The sequence below is a fragment of the Amblyomma mixtum genome, chromosome 3 (genome assembly GCF_055824585.1).
Source record: "Amblyomma mixtum isolate Tamu chromosome 3, ASM5582458v1, whole genome shotgun sequence".
Taxonomy (NCBI): domain Eukaryota; kingdom Metazoa; phylum Arthropoda; class Arachnida; order Ixodida; family Ixodidae; genus Amblyomma; species Amblyomma mixtum.
Window position 1 is genome coordinate 252,721,821 of NC_143014.1, and position 20,974 is coordinate 252,742,794.

At 45.9% G+C, this 20,974-nt stretch overlaps 1 pseudogene; it reads right to left on the reverse strand.

The window, feature by feature from the left end:
• Positions 1-10,821: 10,821 nt before the first annotated feature.
• Positions 10,822-18,333, reverse strand: LOC149354377 (uncharacterized; annotated as a pseudogene).
• Positions 18,334-20,974: the final 2,641 nt, after the last annotated feature.

The following is a 20,974-nucleotide window of genomic DNA, read 5'->3' on the forward strand; positions in this document are numbered from 1 at the left end:
CATTCTTTTTTAGTCACCCTTTGCAACTTTGCAACCGTGTACGTATTACCCCTATGTTGGTGACTTCGGCATGTGTTTTCCACTGCCTATACCTGTCGTGCTCGGTCTTACTACAGTATGACATCGAAGTTGCGCAAGAGCTACACCGCAAAGTTCAAATTATCTGCGGTCGAGTACACTACCGAAAACAGAAATCGGACTGCAGGCCGCCATTTTGACGTCACCGAGAAGATGATTCGCACGTGGCGACAGTCGTCTGCCAAATTGCAGGCGATGAAGAGCGGAAAGAAGGCTGACCGCGGGAAGACGGCGCGGTGGCCTGAAAACCAGCTCCTCAAGTGGGCTCTTGAACAATGGGCTGAAGGTAGGGCTCTGTCAACCGTGCAGTTGCACTTGAAAGCACGCACTTTGGCGAGTGAAATGGGTGCCGCTGATTTTGTTGGTGGGCCGACATGGTGCTATAGATTTATGCAGCGCAAAGCCTTGTCAATAAGAGCGCGAACGACAATGTCTCAACAACTACCAGATGATTTCGGAGAGAAAGTGGAAAAGTTCTATGAATTTGTGAAGAAGGAAGTCCAAAAGAATAACATATCGACAGCCACATCGTAAACATGGATGAAGTGCCTCTAACATTTGACATCCCTATGCCAAAAAGAGTCGCTCAGAAAGGTGATAAGACTGTCACAGTACGAACAACTGGCACGAAAAGTCTCACTTCACTGTCGTACTTGCGTGCTGTGCTGACAGAACAAAGCTGCTGCCGATGATAATTTTTAAAAGGAAAACGATGCGAAAAGAAAGCTTTCCGCCTGGCGTTATTATCACAACTAATGAGAAGGGCTGGATGGATGAGCAAATGATGGGAGTTTGGCTCGAAAAGTGCTTTTCAAAGCGCCCGGATGGATTTTTTTCACTCCCGGAAAGGCCTTCTGGTTATGGATAGCATGCAGGCGCACATTACTGACTTGACACTGAGGCAAATCAAGGCGAAGAACTGTACCCCTACAATAATACCCGGTGGTTTGACGAAGGTTCTACAGCCTTTGGATATTTCCGTCAACCGCAGCTTTAAAGCTGTTTTACGACGCATTTGGGAGGCGTGGATGACGGAAGGCGAACACAGCTACACCGCAACAGGACGCATGAGGCGCGCTTCTTAAAGCAAAGTTGCGAAGTGGGTCCATGAGGCCTGGAGTGCTGTTACAGTGGCAACCATAACTGCAGGGTTCCGGAAGGCTGGCCTGCGAGCTTCATCGGCTTCATCGCCAACCGAACACGACGACAATCAGACCAGCGATTCTGAGTATGAAGAGAATGCTTCAGCCGCGTTGCCTCGAGAAATGGGCGAGCTTTTTGAGAGCGCATACGAAGATGAAGACTTCGATGGTTTTAAGTAAAAATAAAATGTTGTTATGGACATATAGGAGAGTTCTTTCGTCGTATTTTTCTCTCTTTTTTGCTGAAACGTGGGCGGGTATGGCGTGAGTGTTGCCTTTTTCGATCACTTAGTGTTGCTTAAGAACTTCTCACAGATACGGTTCATTTCGCGATGGTCGAGCAAGCGTGTTTAATTAACCCTCACTAGCCTAACTGGGTAAATTGGGGTGCGTCTTATACACGGGTGCGTCTTATATACCAACTTTTTCAATGAGAGCCTTCATATATGGCGGATGCGTCTTATACAAGGGTGCATCTTATACACCGGAAAATACGGTACTCTTTTTGTTTCATGCGTGCATTCAAGGCCTTCTTTGGGACACTCATGATTATTTTTGGTCTCATAACTTCATCCTTGGATGGAACTGCTGTTGTCGTTCTTCTCCCGTACAGATGCTGAACAGATGAGCCAAGGTCTTTATCACGAGGTACTTTCCTGAGATGCAGCATTGCTTTTTGCACGTCGCTGCCGTGCAATACACAGTATTTGAGGACGTTCTTCACTGCCTCTATGGCTCCCTCTGTGAGGCCATTAGACCTAGGGCATAATAGACTGGACATTTGTTGCTGGAACAACCAGTCTTCCTGGAACTTTCAGAATTCATGTGCTGTGAAGCAGGCTCCACCGTCCGACTCTACAACTCTTGGTATGCCATAGGCCGCAAACCAAGGCTTCATTGTTGAAATCGCTTGTGCTGCAGTTGCGTTCTTGGGTTCGCCAAAGTCTATGCACCCCGAATAGCTATCCATAATTACATTGTCGGAATTGTCTTTGCAGTCAACTAGGTCTACGGCCACACGTTCCCAAGGAAAGCTTTGAAACGTCTTTTGGCAGAAGTGATTCTTTAGGTGGCTGTCTTTGTGATGTTTCGCACACCTTGCACCTTTCAGTGAGATCTGTAATGTCTTTTTACATGACTGGTCAGTGCGCCATCTGTCTTGCTCATCTAAGACTGCTGTTTATGCCTAGACGACCATTGTGCATGGTCTTCAGCACTCTGCCTTTCCATGTCTCAAGTATGACTCTATGGTCACCTTGAAACAGCAGGCCTTCTTAAGTTGACACTTTGTCGTGTCTGGTGGCGAAGATTTTCTGTCCTTCCGTCAGTCGTGTTGGTCTTGGCCAGCCATCTTGCACTGCTCATACTGTGCTTTGCAGTGCTTTGTCCCGTTTCATCTCTGACGAGTTCGTTGAAGTCATCTTCACCCATATGTAGTATTGCGAGAACTTCCAAGCCCATGACAATCAATCTTCTGCACTTCCACTTCATGTGCACTCACGGCTTAGCAGGTTAGCATTGCAGAAGTCTTTCCTTCTCTTGGTACACAATCATTGGAACATAATTTTTTATATCGAAGGGATTCCTCTTGATGGTATTCCTCTTGATGGTGGTAGTCATAAGGGTTTCTTGCTGATGGTTTCTAGTGAATGATGATCAGTCTCAATGATCAGCGGGCAGCCATATAAATGTAGGAATGAAACTTCTTGCAACCCTAATTAATTGAGAGGGCGTGTTCGATTTGTGGGGAGTTGACCTGCGAAGCAGTTGCTATAGGTGATGCATATGCAAGTTCCTTCAATTTTGCATGAGCACTGCTCCCATTGTTCTTGACCTTGCATCGACTAACAGAATCCTTTCGCCATTGATGCCATAGTACTCGAGTGTTGGTGCTTTTTTGCCTTGAATTTGCATGTTTTTGGACAGTGGGCATTGTTGTGTCTGGGACTAGTTTATTACTCAACAAGGAACTCGGTACAAGACTTAGAAACCATGCCTCCCGGCACAAGATGCTCAGAGGTACCAACACCCACACGTGTGCCCACTGTTGCCAGCACACACTTGGTACACCGCTGCTTTAAGCACGCAACACTTCCTTCTTTGCAAATTTTTCACTAGTCCAGTTTCTGTGGCATTCAATGCACTCTCACGAGGCAGGCTATGGCAGGATTAAGGAGGCTCACAGGGACTGCTACATGAGGAACATCAAGTTTGTCTTTCAGTGCATGGCACACTGATCACGTTGAGCACGTTGAAATGGTGCATGCAGGGCTGCCCTCATCTAGAACACGAGCAGATGATATCTGAGTGTCTGGCCAGGTCTGCATATTGGGTCAGAATTCAGCTTCCGAGTCCAGAATCGTTTGTCATCAGTATAGCCTTTGCACAGTTGATCGAGGTGATGTCTCCAGGTAGTTCCTCCAACTTCCACTTCATATGAAAGAGGTCCTGTTCTGTTTATGGAGATTATGGACAGCCACTAACTTGTGCCCCTATAGGTGTGCAGAGAAACTTCTTACCCTTCAGAAAAAGAGCGGTACGGCTTACTTGGTTGAGATGATCCTTTCTTCTTGTACATACGTCCACTGGGCTGCAGGCGCAAAAGAGCCAGTCGATTGTGTAGTTCACGCCCAAAAAAGAAAAGGTTTGGTGGTGTCCCACCAGTAGCACAGTGGAGTGTCATGCAGTATGCCAGAAAAGTTTGCCAACTTCTTGATGACAGATCCCTCTCCTTTCATGGCCTTCATACTGTGCCTGAAGGACAGCACAGACCTTTCTGCAAGCTTTTTTGTCGCTGGGTGATACGGTGCACTGAAAGTTCATCACACACCAATCTGTATGAAGAAGGTTCGAAGCTCTTGTGACGTAAATTGAGGACTATTGTCTGCAGCAGTACGTTCTGTAATGCTGTGACATGCAAACATGATGTGCAGTGCATCTGCCACCTCGCATTCTTTTTTTCGCCAGAGGTGCATACAGAGGTCTGAGAAGATTTGCACTGCCTGGAATGAATTTCTCATAATAGTGCACGAGACTGAGGAACGACCTGAGCTCAGAAGTGGACAACGGTGTAAGGGCGTCCATCACTGCCTATATCTTGTCCTCCATCTTGTGTAACCGAGTTCCAGCAGGCTTGCAGGCACAGTAAGTTACGGTGTCTACAAAGAACGAACATTTGTGGAGGTTAGCTGTGAGCCCACACTCTTGCAGTCTTCTAAGCACTTGTACCAAGTTCTTGAGATGTGAATCTTCGGACTCTACAGTGACAGGAGCGTCATCTTGAGTAGCATGACACTTTGGGATTCCTTGTAGGACTTGGTCAATTGTCCTCTGCCACACAGCTGGCACAAGAGAGATGCCAAAAATCATTCTGTTGTACTGATACAGGCCCTACTCTGTGTTGATGGTCAAGAGCGCAGCTTAGACTTAATATCGACTTCATTTGTAGGTAGGCTTGTCTCGGATCTATGAAACCTCTTGTGCTCCAGCTCACTTTGCAAAGATGTCCTCAGTGCAGTGTAAGGGATACTGATCCACCACAAAGTGAGGCTTGATCGTGGTTTTGAAGTCTCTGCATATACGGATAGTTCCATTTGCTTTCACTACTAGCACTATGGGCACGGCATAATCACAGTGGTTCACTTTTGTTAGGATGCCGACTGCTTCCAAACATTCAAGTTTACTGTTCGCTTTCTCCTTCAAACCACATGGCACTTGTCGTGGTCAGCAGAACTTGGGTTGCATACCACTTTGAAGATAAAGTTTTACTTTGATGTACTTGAGCTTTCCAGTGCTCTCATCAAAGTCGTCCGAGAATCTTGTTCAGCTGGTCTGCTCGTTGCCCCAGTTGATTGCCAACATTCAATACACTGCTCAGTTCGAGAAGGTTGAAACATTTGATCTGGTCTCTTCTGAAAAGAGGAGGTTCTTGAGTACCTATTACACAGAGCTGAACACACATTGTTGCAACTCCATTGGGGCTGAAGGTTTGACCTGTCAGTGTCTTCAGATGCACTAAGTTCCCTCCAGTTGCAGATGTGAGAGGTATATTTCATGCTTGGTCTTTAGCACCAGAGAATATACTTGGCTTCAGTGTCCGTCTCCACATCTAATGTGTGCCCTTCAGTTTGTGATTTCAGCCAGATCAGACAGCTTTTGCTTTAGTCGTCATGTACAAGGAGTTAAAATGCTTCACTATCTTGTTCGATGGCATGCGCATGACTTTTTGAAGGCTGCTTGTTCTTGTAAGTACGGCTTGCCCTTTGTGATGCCTTACTGGTGCCGCTTGATTTGCTTTTACACGCTGTACTGATCTGGCCAACCTTGTTTCACTTGTGACAAACAGCCTCTAAAAACTTGCATTTCACCGCAGGATGCCCCTTGAGGTTTTATCTGTAGCATCCGCAACCTTCTTTCTCGACATGCCCTACACAAGCAGGCGCTTCCTTCTTTTTAATGCAGCAACGTCCTTGATGGTTGAAGTTGGTATGCTACAGCTTTATCTAGCGCATGCTTTGGTGTAATCTTTTCCACTGTTAGCAGTTGCTTCTCAACTTGCACATAGCAGAGACCACACAAAAATTTGTCCCGCAGTGCCTGGGACCCAAAGTTTCAGAGCTGTGAGGGGTGCCACAGTTCTGCCATACACTTGTTAGCAGACTCGCCATCTCTTTGAAGTGTCTAGTTGAACCAATCTCGCTGAAGAAATTTCAAGTGGCACAGGTGAAAAGTAGTGCCCTAAGTACTTTTTCATTTCTGCGTACATTTTTTTCGAAGGTTTGCTTGGTGTGGTCAGTCTGCGAAGGATCGCACGTTTTTGCACCTACGCTTGTAATTATTGTCGCAACTTTCTTGTCTTCCGATGAGCCACTGAGCTGGAAGTATTCATTGGCCCTTTTAGTACATCGCGACCAGTCTTCAATGGTGTGATTGAAGCTTTCAAGCTTACTGATTAGGGCTGCTTGAGCTGCCATTGTTTCGGTCACCCAGGCATAGGATCCGCAGAGTTAGGCCTGCCATTTCGTGCTTGTTGATGCTCTTCTTTTTACTGCCGGCTACTGCCGGTTGATGTACCTATCTTCAAGGCACACTTGGGGCATTCTTGATCCAGTCCTGGTTGCCATGTGTTGTGTCTGGGACTCGTATGTTACACAACTAGGAACTCAATACAAAACTTGCCGTGTTGCCTGGCACACACTATTCAGAGGTACGAACGTGTGCACACTTTTGTCCCCACAGTTGCCAACACACACTTGGTACACCGCTGCTTTAGGCAAACAAGCATCACCACAGTGCCAACAACGTTCTTCCTGCTTCATAGAGGTTTTTTTGTCACATCTGACACCTGTATTGATTGTTTATTTGTTGATGTCTGCATGCTGAGTTCTCATTCTTTGCTGCTGCTATGCCGCACTTTCTACACAAATGGCAAAACTGAAGGCCATGATTGTCAGGTCACACTCCACGAAGAGCCACTGCTAGAGGTTATCGTCACATAGGCCATGCACAATCCTCTCACAGAGCATCATGTCTAATGGTAACTTAAGTGAAGTGGGGTTTATGGGGACGTGAGTAGCGCCGGCAACGAAGACTCGGCCACATGTAATCGGGAAAACAGCGGGGCGAAAGGCAGGGTTGCACAAAGAGCAATGCTCAGCGCGAGCGTCAGCCAGCCGCCTCCAGAGCTTCGTCATCATTGACTTCGGTGCTTGGTCGTCATTTCATTCCAACAGCCCCAGTGGAAAGAGGGAGCCATCCTGGTGACTCAGGGCGAGAAGACGACTAGAGGGTTGTAATAAGATTTGAGGTGGCTCACATGAATGACGTCGCGGCAGTGGTGGCGATTTTCCGAAGAAGGTGTCACCGGTTCGATTATGTAGTTTACAGGGGACTTACGCTCCAAGATACGGTAAGGGCCGATATGCTTGGCAGGAAATTTGGAAGCTAGCGGAATAGAGAGCCAGACTAATGAGCCAGTGGAGAAGTGAACAGGAGGCTTGGCTGGATCGGACGCATGTCTGCAGAGGCTTTGATGTTCGGAGGTGATGGAGCGAGCCAGCTGGCAGCACTTCTCGGCATGACAGGTGACCTCAGAGAGGGAGGTGTATTCCGAGCTGTCAGGGTTGTAGGGGAGGATGGTGTCTAGAAGACAGGAAGGCTCACACCCATATAAAAGAAAGAAGGGGGGAAAGCTGGTCATTGCTTGAGCTATAGTGTTGTATGCATAAGTGACGAATAGAAGGACCTGATCCCAATTCAAGCTCTGAGAGTGAACATTACTGGCAAGCATGTCCCCAAGAGTCCGGTTCAATCATTTGGTGAGGCCGTTTGTTTCAGGGTGATAAGCAGTTATGGTGCAGTGAATTGTGTGGCAGGCATCCAGGAGCTCGTGAACAACTTCAGATAAGAAAGCATGCCCGTGATCACTAAGAAGTTTTCAAGGAGCGCCGTGATGAAGGACAAAGTGATGAAGTATGAAGAAGTTGACGTCGCAAGCAGTAGCTGTAGGGAGGGCAGCGGTCTCTGCACACTGAATGAGGTGGTCCACGGCGACAATAATCCATCGATTTCTGGCGGTCATGAATGGAAGCGGCCCATAGAAGTTGATGTCCACATGGTCGAAAGGGCGAGCAGAGCACGGAAGTGGCTGTAACGGGCTGGTCGAGGGGTGAGGAGTCGACTTCCGCTGCTGACAGGCAGTACATGAGCGAAGGTAATGATGAACAAAGTTATACATTCCGCACCAATAGTAGCGCTGGCGGAGTCGCTTGTAGGTTTTTAGCAAACCAGCATGAGTGCTCTGAGGATCGTCATGGTGATGTGCACAAATTTCAGGACAAAGCTGTCTTGGAATTACCAAAAGCCACTTTTTCGACGTCCAGACGGTAGTTGCGGCGTTAGAGGAGAGCGTCCCGGATCGTAAAATGGGCAGCTTGGCGACGGAGGGCCTGAGGGAAAGAAGTCATAGAGGGCTCAAGAAGGATGTCAAGAAGGGATGAGATCTGTGGATCCTGGCATTGTTCAGAGGGCATGTCTGTGGTAGTGAGTGCTGCGAGTAAGGAGGCAGATATTGTGAAGAGGGCGCAGGAGAGGGCAGCGGCGAGCGTGACAAGGCATCAGCTGCAGACTGCTTACGGCCGGACCGATAAACAACGCTAATGTCGAATTCTTGAAGGCGAAGGGCCCATCGTCCAAGGCATCCCGAGGGATCTTTGAGTGAGGCCAACCAGCACAGAGTGTGATGGTCAGTGAGGACGATGAAGGAGCGGCCATATAAGTATGGGCAGAAATTCGTTAAAGCCCACATGAGGGCGAGACACTCCTTTTCGGTCACGGTCTCAGCTTTGGTGAGAGCACGGCTGGTGTACGCAATGGCATTCTCAGAAAATGCGGGCTTGTGCTGTGCAAGGACACCACCGAAGCAGATTCTGTTTTGTCGGTGTGCACCTTGATAGGGGCACTGGAGTCATAATGTCGAAGGATAGGGGGTAAAGTTAGAAGACTGAGCGTAGCAAAAGCGTCATCGCAGGCTGTGTCCCACACAGGCAGGTTGGCGGGACCATTTAGGAGTTTAAGGGGTGCAACGATAGAGGCAAAATTAGACCCATGAAGCGGCAAAGTTCTTGTGTGGAAGTCGGTTTATGGAAGTCAGCCACCGCACGGAGTTTGTCAGGATCTAGCAGGATGCTTTCTTTGGAGATGAGATGGCTGAGGATCGTCAACTGTCGGCGCCAAAGTGACATTTCTTGAAATTGAGTTGCAGACCAGCACTTGTGAGGCAGCTGAGTATCTGGTGCAAGCTGGTGTAAGGGATGTCCAGGCAATGTATGCAAAAGCTTTGCATACATTGAGATTATAAGGAAATGCATACAAGGCTCTGCAGAGCAATTCAAAACACAAGTGGTCATGACAGAGGGCTGGTTAGATGGGCGGATGAGATTAGGAAGTTTGCTGGGATAAGATGGTTTCAGCTGGCACAAGTCTGGGTTAATTGGAGAGATATAGGAGAGGCCTTTGTCTTGCAGTAGGTGCAGTCAAGCCGATGTTCATGACAGTGAGGAGTCTAGCTTCCACTCTTGGTGGGTCTGTTGTAACAGAGGGCTGGGTCAGCGTTGCCAGGTTGTGTGGATGTTGATGGTAGGGCAGGCAGTGGGAGTGGTGCTGGAGTGGGTATAGAAATTGGGAGTGTTGGGTAGAAATAAGCTGTTGCTTTGTTGGTGGGTCGTGGTGGCTGGTCATGTGGTGCAGGTTTCGTGGTGCATTCTTGATGAAACTTTCTTTGTACGTTGAATGCTTGCACCTTTCTACTACATCCTTCAGTAGGTGTTCACGTAGTCTGCAGGTAAAAGCAACAAAGTGGGTACCATTCAAGTACACGACAGCAGTATTAGATATATCTGTGCAGGTTGGTCTAATCGTCATAAAGTGGCTAAGATAAATAAAACATGCATTTGCATTAACCCAAACACTTGTAAGTCCTCTGATATTGTTGCAAATATGTAAGGCCATGTTATAAGGGTATAATTTCTAAATAAATGCTTTTATAACAGTCACTCCATGCAAAATGTTCCAGATCCCGAAAGCGACCACCTATAATTATGTTTTTAAAAATTGGACTAGTTGGTGATTGTGCACATACTATACCAACGAAATATTCTTCTTGAAAAATTTTTTTTGCTCACTTCAGCATTATTTACAGTTTCCAAAAAGAAGCAAAATTTGGTTGGAGTAAAAATTTTAAAATCAAATGCAAACCAAGGTGCAATGCTAAATCTTAATTTTAGAATTTCTCACTTTTGTTATGTCATCTGACTTCATTAATGAAGTGATGCAGGAATTTCCTGCGCTTCCTTGTTTCTGTAAAAAAGGCAAAAAGCATGGTGTTTTATCTATTTTTTACATAAACAATTTTTTTTTGCTTTTCCTGTTGCTGCAGTTTATGCTGCAAATAATTTGAACTTGTTAAGCAAAACGGTTTTAATGAAAATTGCTCCCAAAGCTTGCAAAAGTGACTTATTCAGCTATTGAGATTCATACCTAAATTAAGAATTAAGGCCCTCCAAATAAAAATATGTGAGACTACTCAAATACACACATACTTGGTTGCCTGTAATGTACAAGTTTTCATTATTAGTAAACTCTTTCTCGGGAGAAAAAAAATTTCTTGAAATCCACAACTCTCATCAGTACCTATTGCCAAACTGTCTTCCCTGCAGAACATGCATTTGCCACCATTTTTCTGTGCTGTAAATGGCTTTAAGTTGGTGCTCCACCAACTATATTTTACGATAATACATATTTGTATGATGAAATGATGAAAGTAAACCATGACTGCCTTGAGGCTGTCGTATTGACCAGAGAGGTTTCAGAGGCAAGGCATTATGCACCATGCTGAGTCATCGTTCTGTAAATACTGCAAATCAAGAAATTATGAGGTACGCAAGAACATTACTCATTGGCACTCTGCGCCAACCATCACATATCTCTTTTAGGGTGAACTGCGCTAACATCATGTTACAGCAACGGTTAATGTCCACATTACATTATCGGTGGTCGTATTAGGCATCTGGTACACTTCACGTGGAATGATCCAGCAATGATGTTACTGGTGTGTTGAGTCGTGCATTGTTTGCTTACTGTGTGTTGGCTCCTCTTTTAGCGGAGTGACAGTGAAGTGGCCCCTTCATGCTTTTGAGGTTTTCACCTTCCAGCGCTGCTCACCATCCGCCGTCTCCACTTGCCTCCTCGTGGTGTCTTCGTTGAAGTGCATCACAGCCAGCTGAGTCCTGAGCCAAGAGAAGTGATCAAGACATGTGCTTGCATTTCATGTTCTCTTTTTCTTTTTTAAGCAGCACAACAGACGATGCAAGACATAGAAGAAGAGGACAGAAACAGCACTAAATTTACAATTGTTTTTCTTTAGGAAACCAAGCATCAATTTTAATTCAGTACTCGAGCATGCACACCTGCGCATTGTCATCCTAGACACGCTTCTCAATGCTGAAAACACTTAAAGCACACATGGATCGCTATCATGCATTGCTATCCACTATTGAGCAGTTAGATGGCTATGAATGGCCACCTAATGCACCTACTACCTTTGTTTATTATGTGAAATGCAGTGATCATCATGAGTAAACAACACTTTTGTGTCAACCAGAAACAGTGCTCAACTAGGTTTGTCGATTTCTTTTTCAAACAGTTCAAATGTTACTGGAGCCTTGCATTCATACATTGGCCTGTATAGTTTGTTATGGAAGCCTACTAACTTGCCCAGCCTGCCATTCTATTCCGCATGTCAGAGCTGATGTACCTTGCTTGCATCCCTTCTTCCGAGAAGGCATTAGCCTTGGGAGCAAACTGGTTCAGCAGGCTGTGGAATGACTCCAACAAAAATATCTGGTCATCCGGGGACAGCTGACGAGTGTCACGCAGCAGTGAAAAGGGGGGGGGGGCGACAATTTTTTTCAGCGCCTGGAATTGCTTTGAATCTGGAAGGAATGGACAAGCCAAATCAGCATTTCATTACTTCAGCCTAGAATGCACCATTGACTAAGCATTCAAGAAACGGCATTCAACAGCAGCTCTTACTTGGTCTCATCCACTCTCGGTTTTCAAGTGGACCATGAATGCATTCTTTGTACAGCCCCTCGTGGCCAGCGTGCTGGTTGCAGACGTGGTTGAGCAGGCTCATCCACATGCTGACCACCAAGTCCCTGTTCCCCGTGCCCATAGTGGCCACCCAGTACAGGTGGTCAACGATACCATCAATCCACCCTTCGATGGTTCTCTGCTTCCGACTGGAGGCTCACAGCTTTTTCTTGAGGCCTAGAACAAGTTGAAGAATGTCAGATTTGTGAAGCCTCACAAAGCTTTCTCACAGTAATACCATAATAGGGTGTTAATTACTTACCTTTGGCAACATGCCATATGTCAAACCAGTGTTTTATTCCTGGCTTTTCCACTCTGCAGAATCGCCTGACACCAGGGTGCCAATCTGAAGATGGATAGCAAGAACAGGCAAGGCACTGTGACTGCTCACAAAGGAAATCTCTGGCAGGACCAGCTGAACATCACAGCAGCTAAACAGAAGAGGTTGTCTTTGCATAAATAGTAAATTGCGGAGTTAACGTCGCGAACTGGCAGATAGGCTATGGGGATGCCGCAAGGAAGTGCTCCCGATTAACTTAGGCCTTCTGTAACATGTGTTGATACTGCACAAGAAACAGATGTTTGTGTGTTTTGCCTCCATCAGAATATGGCCACCATGGCCAGGATCGAACCCAGAACATTCGTATTAGTAGCTGAATGCCAAAGTCATTGAGCCACTGCAGCATGTTGAGGGTGTCCTCAGTGTGAAGGTGTTTTTAACTAGTGCTATGTTTCTGATTCTGGCATTATGCACTGATTATACCACAACTGCAATGAAATGGCTAACAAAACTAATATGGTAAAAATAAGTGATCGCCATGCCAGAAACTTAAAACTGAAATCAGCTTATAATAACAGTTTACTAGCAGATATCAGCATAGTCCCAGTGCAGTTCTTTTAGATGTGACAAGCACAGTAGGATAGCACACGCCACGCTTTCACAATGCATGTTTCGCCCAAGCTCCAAATGGCTTTTCGTGTCATGGCTAGGTATAGCAGCCTCAAGTGTTACCTGTTGTCAGTGAACAGATGGCGATGCCTGCATTTTCAAGCTCCTCCAGGCAATTCCGCAGCCCCTCTTTCCATTGCCACGCTGTTCGGCACTGCTTCAGACTGCAAACGAAACAAGTAATTACACTATGAAGCTTCTTGCAGCCGTTCCTTTCATTCACTATAGTCATTAGTCTAGCCATGTCCACTTCAGGAAAGTGGCCTCTACTGTATCCATCCAGTCAATTCTGCCCTGCGCAAATTTTCTAATTTCATCCGCCGCCCATCCCTGTTGCCCCCTGCTACATTCACCTTCCTCCGGAACGCTTTCCATTATCGTAAAGGAGTGCCACTTGTGTCTACACTGCATGTCCTGCCCATGCCCATTCTCTCTTCAAGATTTTACCTTACTCTTATGGGATATCAGTAACGTGCTTTTCATAACTTGAGCGAGCCTTCCAAGTGCACTACAGCTACATCTTATTCCCTCGATAACTTCTTTCTTGTAGTCCTTATCGGCAATCACTTTTTGGCCGAGACCGAGACAGCACACTTTCTACTTTCAATACCACACTACTTGTAGTAAACTGTTATTCCTTGCGGAAGCTATTGAACATTGCCTTTGATTTTTTCACATTAATTTTTTAGACCCACCCTCCTGCTTTGCTTGTCCAAGTCTTCTAGCGTGCACTACAATTCCTCCCCTCAGTTACTTGCAGAGAAACATCATCTGCAAATCAAAGATTGCTGAGGCTGTCTTCACTAACTTTTATCCTTCCCAATTCAACCCTCTGGGCTCTGTATAAGCAATGTAAATAAAGTCAGTTTTATATTATTATTATTTACGCCACAAGATTCCTGCTTGCAAGGCAGATGCTCTATCCTTATGGCAATGCTGCGCAATTATTGCATTATGCATTTTGTTTGTAGATGATAAGAACACACCTCTTTCACCAAAACCTGCTCGGAGCAGATAATTTTGCCGACTCGAACGGCCAACCAGGCTGTAGGTCAGGTACTTGACGCTGTGACCTGGCGAGTCGCAGCGACCGTCACCAGCCAGGTCAAGCTGCGCCCCTTTCAGCTCAATTGCCAGCATAGCCTGCTGCTCCTGAAAAAGCTGCAGGCAAGACAACAATCATTCTTCATTATCCTTCAATTATTAGGCAGGTTACTTGTTAGAAATGTATGGTAGCTATGCTTTCTAAAGAAATTCGCTACAAATGGCAGCTGCAAGGAGTGGTGTAAATATTTGTTTGCTTAAATAAATACGAATTTATGAATATCAAAATTCCTTAAAGAGAACAAGGTTTTGGATCGTCATAACAATGACAAAGGCACTGTAGGAATGCAAAAAATCTCTGCCTCTCCCATAACTGAGAGTAGAGTAAGCATGAAATGTTTACGGGCATAACACATTGGTTGTAGATGGTACTAGTCAAAATCTTGAAATGGGTCTAGTGTTCAACACACCACACCACACATACTGTGCACTGGCCCATGTGGACGCAATCGTTTCCTGTGAGTGTCTGGGGAATCTCTTCCACCCTGCCTTGTCAGCTGTATCTGGTTTCTGTCAGGCTCCATTGCTCGGCTTAAGCAGCTGTGATGGTAGCGGCATTGAAATGCACAACGACGCAGAAGCGTACGCTGACACGACGAGACGCAGGCCTGACAAGAATATATATGCAGCACGTTCGAATACTCCGCGAGCGTGTATACATCTGCCTGCCAAAGGGGAAAACATCATGAGCTGAAGGCGCAGCGGCCGGTCTTTTACATGCGTGAGTGTGGGACAGCGCAGAAGCAGTTTTTCCGCCCAAAGCCCTTCTCACCCTGGAGCTCCCCTCTTGCTCTAAGCGGCCCTCTCTCAAAGCCCCTAACAGATCACGTATGAGTCTCGTTAAATCTCGTGCGGTGCCCGGGTGCTCTCGTTTCAGCTCCCGGATGTGTAGAATTCAGTGCCTGGATGAGTGGAATTCAGTGCCCGGATGTTGGCTCTCGGTCTCGGCGTGATGTCACCACACTGCCGACAACGGGAGCTAAAAACAGTTCATGCTTAAAAATACTGTGCAATGTCGGAACGATACAAGTGCGAGCTTATGTTCACAGTGCTAAAACACATTTTCTGATGCAGATAGTGGTCCGTCTTACTGAGTTTAAATGCATAGTGGAACCTGGATATGTGAGAGCTCACTTGGTGCTGTACCTAATAGAGCCCTGCATTTACAGAATCTTAGTATTAACTGCTTCAATGTAGTAACGTACACAATTTTGAAAAGTAAAATTGTACCATGTTAATTCCTGCTTGGCAACAAACACATTAAGATTTGCTGAAGAAAGGCCTACAGTATTGCAGAGTGATCCACCATTTTTCCTGTGTTGCCTTTCCCTGATGAAACTGGTTACAGCTGCAGTGTTTATGAAGCTGTTCAGGGCATGCTGATACGAAAGCATGCAGCCATACCTCATTTATGGCAGGCAGCAAGTAGCCACGCTGGTAATTGTAAAAGGTGCGCTCGCTGATGGTCTGGATGTTGATGGACTTGAAGCAGCGCAATGCTGCAGCCTCTAGGCAGCCTATTATTGACTTTGCAAAATGAAAAGGTGGCTCTATTATTGCCTTACTCTATTCCTGAGGTTTTCACGGCAATGCAAAATGAATATCGCCGGAATACAAAAACTCATGGTGACTTGCGCACTGGATAGATGTTTAACAGTACAGCAAAAAAATGTGAGGACGTGGCCAAGCTCATAAACACCTGCAAACCGTAAGTATATAATAAAGTCCTGCTAGTAGTTTTCATAATGCAGTACACAATTGTGATCACTGAAATGTCAACATAATTAGTGCTGTCATCCGCATTGGATAATACACAATTATACTTTATTGAGAAAACAGGTTCCTGGTATCTTCAGGTTTCTGTCAGGCTCATGCTCTGATGACTAGGCTTCACCTGCTACTGAAAAAGTAAGAGATATCTAAATGCATTGCCTAGTATTTTACTTCACAGCACACCTCAACACACATATGTAGATTAATTATGAGGAAAGGAAAGGCAAAGTAACTGTCGCATTCTCAGTTGACAGCCCAAGCACAATGTGAGGAAGGTTGAAGGGAGAGAAAGAAGGGTGCCGCAGTGGAGGGCTGCAGATTAATTTCGACCGCCTGGAGATCTTTAACGGGTGTTTTGTGCACTTTACCTACACCAAAATGCAGCCACTGGCGCCAGTATTTAAAACCGTGACCTCACACTTGGCAGCCAAACAGTGTAAGCACAGATCTACCACAAAGAGTACTTGAGCACATGCTCATGTATAATGATACATTTGACAAACCTGCCAAAACTTGTTTCAAATGATGGCATGTATGTTGTGCCACACTCTGCAGCTGGTTCCTCCTCATCTTCCTCCCATTCGCCGCCGCGGTGGCTCAGTGGCTATGGTGCTCGGCTGCTGACCCAAAGGACGCGGGTTCGATCCCGGCCGCGGCGGCTGGAATTTCTTTGGAGGAGAAATTCTAGAGGCCCGTGTACTGTGCGATGTCAGTGCACGTTAAAGAACCCCAGGTGGTCGAAATTTCCGGAGCCCTCCACTACGGCGTCTCTCATAGCCTTAGTCGCTTTGGGACGTTAAACCCCATAAACCAAACCATCTTCCTCCCATTCCAGACTGCCCTCTGCTGCCTCAAGTGGTGTTGAAGCACCCTGTGCCCTAAAGCTTGGCGGTATGGCAGACTGTGCAGGCAGGTCAGTCTGCGTCCGGGCCGTAACCAAAACCTTCATGGTCAGGTTAACCTGCGTAGCTGCCAGAATTTTCAGCGTTTATTACCATATCCAGTTATGCAACAACTGCTCACCTCTTTTCCACTGTCCATATTTACCGAAAGACTGGTGCTGCGGTGTGCAGTTGGGTGCTTCTGTCCGTGTCGCCACGGTACGCCTTTCAGCAGAGCATGTGCACATCAGAACTGCCTCCTAGAAAGAGGCAGATGCACTGATCTAAAAGCTGTGAGCTTATGGCCTACTGAACTGTTTTGAATTAATGAGGGAGAACAACGTATGGCAATGCTGCTACCATTACCTCTCATATGCAAGCTTACAGAGCAAAAAAAAAAGGCTCCCATACATAATCCTTGCAACTGACATTCTTACTAGCTGAGAACAAGCATAGCCTTGAGTTTTGAACATGCCACAGGAAACATTATTGAATATACTCTCATCACTTCACGGCATATGTCAGCCATGCATGCACAGGAAAGCAGGGGACTGCTATCACATATGGACAATTTGAATGGTTTGCCTGATGGGGGCCATTCCAGTGAGACTACACTGCGTTTACCTCATGCCATGAAACAACTGTCAGCAGCACAGAGGCAATGAAAAGGTAATTATTTGTTGTGCGTGAAGCACATAATGTGTTATAATGATGCTAAAAAATGGAACTCTGATGCATCAAGCAGCAGATTAAAAAAAGTTCTACCAGCTAGGACACAGCTTGCATCACATGGCAACCAATGTGTGTTGCTACTTACTGCTGTTCGTACCTGGCTAGCAGATGCACTGGAAGCTTCACTGCTTTCTGCTGCAGACTGTGGTCAGGTGGGGTGCTGTAAGTAAAATGGCAACTCTCATTTGCAACACCATATGTCAAAATGGTTCATTCATATACTCTCTATATGCACATATTTAGCAAAGGTACGCTACTCAATCTCTGTCACATAGTCAAAAACTTGCAAACTAGGACGAAATTGACAACACAGTAGACCAAAAATATCAGAGAGGTGTACCAACACCAAATCATGCTAGAAAAAATTCTCCCCTTGTGTAATGTTGTATTCCTGTTATGAATAACACACATGGATCATGCAAATAACGATGCAGTGTGTGGCACCTCAATTTTTGCGTAACGTTTGCAGTGAATAAAATATTTGTTAGTTACTGAAAATTCAGTTGCATAGATGCAATAGGTACAGTTAAGGACAGAAGTTTGTGGGATGCAGATCTGCGGAAAAAAAAAATTATTTCTGCGCTGCCTCAGCAGACAGGCAGATTGTATTTTTGTAGCAGATGGAGCACGCATGTCTCCTCATGTGCATATGCATTTCCGTGATCTGCTATGCTTTACCTCCATGCAATAAATTTTTTTTTCGCGAATCTGCATCCAGCAAACTTTTTTCCATGACTGTACAAACGTTCGCGGACCATGTCGAGTGCTCTAGCGGCGCGCTGTGTTGTGCGTTTCTGACAGTTACAAATGCACAACAGCGGGCTCGATGTTTTAATTGTTATACCACAAGGCATACTTTTAACCATGCATCATTATGCGGTGATGTACTGGTCCGAGCAACCTGTACCGTACGTGGCCACGTGGCGTGCTAAGTGTCGCATTGCATTTTGTGCACAGGATTGCTTACCTTTCTGCTTGGCAGAAACAGTGTGGGCAGGGCTGTCAGCTTCAGCCTCAGCTTCATCAATCCCACACCTGACCGCCGTATGAGCTCGGGGTTGTAGTTATAGTCGTCAGGCGTAAAATGATGGCCACAGACGTGAAGGTGCTGGCGTTTGTCCGAATGCAGCAATCCGATGCGCTGAAGGCAGACAGCTCGCTCGCTTCCATCTTTCGGCAGACAGTGCCGAAGGGCAACATCTTGCCAGTCTCTGGCTTTGCAACCAACGACACAGCATGGCCGATCCATTTTGGTTGTGCATACGACGGAGGTAACGACAGAAATCAGTACCGCGGTGACTACGAATAGCACCTCGATTCTCGATTCGATTCGACGACGGTGCCGGCGGAGTGACACAAGCGGTACGAGCAGATGACAACATTGTAAACCAGAAGTGCAGTACTAATTTCTGACACCGAACACACAATAACCGCGTAAACATGCATATAAACGACAACTCTCCTTGCTGAAATGCAAAATATTTCAAAAAAAAGTAAGAATGTGAAGTATCTAGAGCTTTTAGACTGTTAAATGCGTGATTTCACGTTGGCACGATGAACCAATGATAGCCCTGCGCTGGTGACATAATGAGCACTAATCTGATGTAATGAGCGCGGATTCGGGTGGAAGTTCAGCACCGCTGGTTGCTGCGAGCCTCGCGAGCGGTGGTTTTTGAAAATGTATTGTAAATTATCTACTCACTTTTGATGTATAGACCTTACGCAAAAGTGCTGCCATCTAGTGGCCGCCGCGCGCGTTTCCGCCATGTTTAAGCGTAGCTGAACAGAGCAGCGGAGGCGTCACAGTAGAAAGCTGTGTGGCCGCGCTCGTTTTCGCCGATAATGCCGACGTACTGCTGTGTTCCGTGCTGTACGCAAAGTGGAAATAAGGATGCCGAAGGAAAAAAGGTAAGCAGGAAGCTATATCCATTCCTGCATTCTTTTTTCTCTTTATTTTGCGTCAATTTGTTGTCGCTCGGTTCTCGTGATGTAGGCGCACTTTCGAACAACGGCGTGCTTAAATTCTTCAGCGGTATCTAATCCAGCCTGTTTCAAAAGATCGGAAATTGTGTTCGGTGTCGAGGCAAATGAAATATATCGCCCATGCTGTGTTACATTGGTGTGAAGACGGAGTAACGTTGCTTTTCACATACAGCGGAGTGTCTGCAAGAGCATTGAATGAAAGTTGCCCTTGATTTGCTTACTGCGCTCACTTTGTATTGAATCATACATGCTGTCGAGCATATGTAACAATTATTTACATACATCTAAATAAAACAAGCTGCGGCACTTTAAAATGCGCTAAGCTGTTCACTTAAAAGCGAGTGTGAAATTTTTATCGCTTCACGCATTTGACACATCGATGAATCGGATATCATCGATTATAAGCTGGGGTTCAGCTACTGAAGTGCTTCTCAAGAACATGCTTTGCAAAAGCACTAAACCCAGATGTAGGTGGCCGCGACTGCTGTTGCCAGCCAGCTGCACTCGGCTAGCGCAAGTTCGCATGACTGCCATAGATGCACTGATGATCGTCGTGTTGTTTACTTTTGGTTTCTCAAACCAGTGCGAGAGGAATTTTTCCTGTGCGTTATGTGCAACCTCGTAGGGAGTTTAGGATTAATTTGGATCGCGCCGGATTTGCTTCCTGTAATCTGTATATCGCCGAAATAAGGTCGGTTTTTCGTTTCACCTCCACGGCGCGCCGTCAAAACGAAGTCGTCGTGGTAGGGATTGAAACTGTGAACCGTTTACGACCACTCAAAGAGCAATCCTTTGTAGGGAGACTTACCGTGCTTAGCAGTATTTGCGAGGTTTGCTGGTGTGACCAGTAGGAGAAACAAGGCTGAGCGCACGCGCGTGTTTTGAGACTTTATTTTGGGCATAAATACCCATGATGCCAGGTACAGTGTACAGTTATTACTTCACTGAATTGCTGCTAGCATGTAATGTTTGATCTTCTGCAACATGTCCAAAAAGAATCTCATGCATGCGAAGTCCCCACTCATGACATCTGTGTTCTTTCAGGTGTCATTTCACTGCATTCCCAACGACAGTGGACTTCGCAAAGCATGGTTGGTGGCCATCAAGAGAGAGCCACCGTTTAACATTAGGACAGCCCGTGTGTGTTCGCAACATTTTGCAGAGAAGGATTTCGTGAAGAATGTTGCCAGTGGACGTCAAATATTGCATGACAATGCAGTGCCATCAGTTTTTGCTTTCAAGAAGCCTCACAAGCAAAGGAAGCCACCAAATCCTCGTTCAGCCCCAGCCAAGCAAAAGAATTTTCCTGTTTTCTTAGTGCAGTCACCGACCTTATCTCCAGTACTAGAAACTGGGACAGACTCTGAGCAGTCTTCAATGGATGACGCCTGCACCACTCCTGAACTCGTCCACAACATTGATAATGAAAAAAAAGACTGAAATTCTTCAACTCCGTCAAGAACTGCAGGAAGCAAAAGAAAAAAATGCAGCATTGGAGAGTAGAATTGCTGTTCTTCAAAAGCACTGTGCTTACCTGGCGGCTTCCTTAGCACAGTTTTCAGTCGAAAAATTCAGAGACAATGATGAAGACATTCAATTTTATACCGGCTTGCCATCATACGATGTGTTCCAGAAGCTTCTGTGTTATTTGAAGGTCAATACCATGAAGCACGATGATAACA